The sequence below is a fragment of the Solanum tuberosum genome, unplaced genomic scaffold (genome assembly GCF_000226075.1).
Source record: "Solanum tuberosum cultivar DM 1-3 516 R44 unplaced genomic scaffold, SolTub_3.0 scf00165, whole genome shotgun sequence".
Classification (NCBI taxonomy): domain Eukaryota; kingdom Viridiplantae; phylum Streptophyta; class Magnoliopsida; order Solanales; family Solanaceae; genus Solanum; species Solanum tuberosum.
Genome location: NW_006239090.1, coordinates 858,919 through 863,387, shown reverse-complemented (window position 1 = coordinate 863,387; position 4,469 = coordinate 858,919).

Sequence of the window (4,469 nt, the reverse complement as noted above, 5' to 3'; positions counted from 1 at the left end):
TGTCGTTGGAGCCTCTACGACATCTTGAATTGGTGCATTAAGATCGCGTTTATCCTCAATTATCATGTTGTGCAGTAAAATACATGTAATCATTATATCATGTAGCACTTCCTTTCTCCAAAACGTGACGGTCCTGCAAAAATTGCAAAACGTGATTGCAAAACTCCGAATGCACATTCAACATCTTTTCGGCATGATTCTTGTTTCATCGCGAATTAATTATTAGGTTATGTATTGTTTTTTATCTTGTATTTTAATTATTATGTTATGTATTGTATTGTTATCTTGTATTTAAATTATCATATTATGTGTTGTATTTTTAAATTAAAATTTTCATCTTATCATTTAGATTTTGTGTATTTTTTATAGGGAAAATTAATAATAAAATCAAATTATATTGTCGACAAAAATTAGAAAAAATTAAAAAATTAATTCAGGATGAAAGTAGTATGTATTAAATAATATATTTTTTAAAATATTATATTACATTTAAAAAGAAGTAGGAATATTAGATATTTAATTAATGACATTATATGTAAAATAATATGTTAATTAGAAAGTAATAAAAATAATAATAAAATATTGAAAAAGTGAAATAGAGAATTGAATAGTAGAATTTGAAGAACTACTATTCACCTCTCTATAAATGGAGTATAGAGAGTGATATGGAGAGAGGTTGGAGAGGGCATTCTCTATTTTACTCTCCAAATATAAAGAATGGAGAGTAAAATAGAGATGGGTCGGAGATGGTCTAAGACGAAATATATTTTTTATTGAATAATTAGTGACGAATTTTAAATCGTTCCTAATAATTTCCTAGCTAAATATCACATTTGTTATAGTGAGAGTATGTGAGAAACTGTAAGATGGAGATCAAGCTTATTAAGAGGGCCCTGGATTACCTCGCGAAGGGAATGTGAAGCTTCAATCCATTTATATTCCCAAAGATGAATGTTATCTCCATTGCTAATGTTCCAGGAAATTCCATTACAGAATAAAGAATACATTTTAAAAATACTCTTCCAAATGTACGAGTCATAGGAATGACTTTTAGTTAATCGAAGGTTATGGTTCACGTTTTTATACTTCTTTGTGAGGACTTTAACCCAAAGGAGATTTTATTATTCATAAATCTCTTATTTTTATTTGCTAGGAGGGAAAAAAATTTCCCATTTATTTTCTGCAATCCTAGCCCACCTAAATTTTTAGGAGTTGTTACTAGGTCCCAATTGACTAAATGAAGTTTTCTTTTTTCCGACGTAGAGCCCCAAAGGAAATTAATTTGAATGCGATTAATATGGTTACAAATTTCTTGAGGCAATAAGTTACATTGCATGGCATAATTAGGTATAGAGGTGAGGACTGATTTGATGATGGTAGTTCGCCCTGCCAAAGAGAGCGTTCTAGCTTTCCATCCCTTAAGCTTATTATTCATGCGGTCAATAATGTATTGGTAATTCAAGCTTTTGGGATGATGGTTAGTGATAGAAAGTCCTAGGTTTTTATCCATTTTCCTGGATTGGTGAATATTTAGCATGGTAGATAGGTTATTACGTTCTTCGGTGTTTACATTAGTTGATAAGATGACCGAAGACTTGTTGAAGTTAATTTTCTGTCCCGATTTTTCTGCAAGGGTATTGAAGATATGAATAATTGTCGAGGCATTTAGGGGATCTGCCTTCGATAAAAGAATAATATCATCCGTGAAGAGGAGGTGGGATATGGGTATTCATGTTCTTCCCATTCTTATTGGTTGCCACAAGTGTTCGTGAATGGCAAAGTTTATGAGCCTGGACAGGGACTCAAAGCTTTTTTCAAATCTATTTTGAGCAACATTTTGCCTAGTTTTCCTTTTGATATTTGGAAAGAATGAATGGCTTCCTAGGCTATAATAGCTCTTCTCCCACGGATGAAACTACATTGTTGTGGGATGATAAAGGGAAAATGCATAAGTACTCTCAACCTATGTCGTAATTCCAGAGACACACTTATACTATATTAAGGTCCTATTACCTCCGAACTTATTTTATAAATATTTTTCTATCCCTTTTCGGTCTACTGGCACTATCAACAAGATAACTTTAAAAAATTGTCAACACGCGCTAGGCCCAAAAGATAGTGCCACGTAGGCCGAAAAGGGATAGAAAATTATTTATAAAATAAGTTTAGGAGGTAATAGGATCTTAGTATATTATAAGTGTGTCTCTGAGATTTCGGGCTTAGGTTGGGGGTACTGATGCATTTGACCAAATAAGGCCTAATCCTATTGACGATGATTTTGATGATAGTTTTATAGATACTATTACAGAGGCTAATGGGTCTATAGTGAGTAATTTGTTCTGGGTTATTTATTTTAATTAGGGATAAGCCAAATAAAGGTTTTGTTCAGCTCCGGGAGATGTTGCACGTATTGAAAGCTCTCGTACAAGTAGTGATCGACCATTGTTTCCTCCGTATCTTTCCAAAAGGGTAAAGGGTCAAATATGCCCCTAAACTATTTAAAAAGATCTAGATATACCCTCCGTTTAAAGTTTGGCTCACTCATGCCCTCGCCATCCAACTTTTGGTCTAAATATGCCCTTATTGACGTTAGCTGGCCTGCTGGACATATCCAGCTCATTTTTCATTTCTTTAAATGCCACATGGAATTACCATGTCATTTTGACTTTACCATATGACATTTATATGAAAATGGAAATGGATCAATTATGCCCCTAAAAAATTCAAGCCCATAAACACCTAATCCGACCAATAAATCAACCCCCCTTTTTAAATAAACTACCCGACCCGTTTTCAACAATTTTGTTAAAATTTTTATTTCTTTCGATAAATCCCGAAAATTAGTAATTGATTAATAAAAAATAGGGAAAATATGAAAAAAATATAAAATTAATTCCAAAAATTCACAAATAAATATTGTAACCTTAAATTCAACAATTTCAACAATTTTTTTTAATTTTTATTTTTTTCGCTAAATCCCGAAAATAAGTAATTGATTAATAAAAAATATATAAAATTAACGCCAAAAAATCACAAAAAAATAAAGTAACCCTAAATTCAAAAATTTCAACAATTTTTTTTAAATTTTTTCCGGCAAATTTCGAAAATGAGTAATTTATTAAAAAAAATAAAAATTAAAAAAAATTGTTGAAATTTTTGAATTTAAGGTTACTATATTTATTTGTGATTTTTTGGCGTTAATTTTATATTTTTTTCATATTTTTTATTAATCAATTACTTATTTTACCGAAAAAAATAATAAAAAAAAAATTGTTGAAATTATTGAATATAAGGTTACAATATTTATTTGTGAATTTTTGGCATTAATTTTAATTTTTTTTTCATATTTTTTATTAATCAATTACTAATTTTCGGGATTTACCGAAAATTAAAAATTTAAACAAAATTGTTGAAAACGGATCGGGTATTTTATGTAAAGGGGGGGTTGATTTATGGGTCAGATTAGGTGTTTATGGGTTCGAATTTTTTAGGGGTATAATTGATCCCTTTTCATATAAATGTCATGTGGTAAAGTCAAAATGACATGGCAATTCCATGTGACATTTAAAGAAATGAAAAATGAGCTGGATATGTCCAGCAGGCTAACTAACGCCCATAAGGGCATATTTAGACCAAAAGTTGGACGGCGAGGGCATGAGTGAGCCAAACTTTAAACGGACGGTATATCTAGATCTTTTCGAATAGTTTAGGGGCATATTTGACCCTTTATCCTTCCAAATTTTTTGAAAGAATAGTGGATGAAGACCATCAGATAGATTTGAGAGGTTGGAAGGAGAAAATGACAATTTAAATTTCTTCTTTTGTGATCGGCCTGGCTGGCTATGTAATTCCTATTTTCCAATGAGATAGCATTCACACATGTAGGGGGAATAGATATACATCCATGATCTAGTTCGGTTGTTTAGATCTTTTGGTAATGTTGTTGAATAGTATCGTTTATGATTGCAGGATCAAAGGTCTAATTGACGACAGAATCATTAAGGCCAAGGATCCTAGCTCTTTCTACGTCTCCTATTAATTGTCGAGGCATGGAAGCAAGCATCTAGTGTTAGCATCCCCATGGTTAAGCCATTGAACTCTTGATTTAAGCTTCCAAATTTCCTCTTCTCTCTTAAAGATTTCATTAAAGTCATTGATGAGGAATTCTCCAACCCATGATGAAAATGCTTTCTATGATTGCTGAAGACCCTTTAACTGACTGAGAATTTTGCTTTAAAATATTCCCAAAGGTTTCCTTATTCCATCTTTTAGTAGAAATAGTAAAATTCTCTATTGCTATCTCATAATCAAGATTATGGTTCCACGAATTTTGAACTAGATTTATGAAATTAGGATGCCTGATCCACATGGTTTCAAGTCTAAATAATTTGGTAGGTTAATTTGAAGCTGCTTTTAATAGCAACGGACAGTGGTCTGATTGGGTCCGAGTAAGGTGCTGAACATTTGAG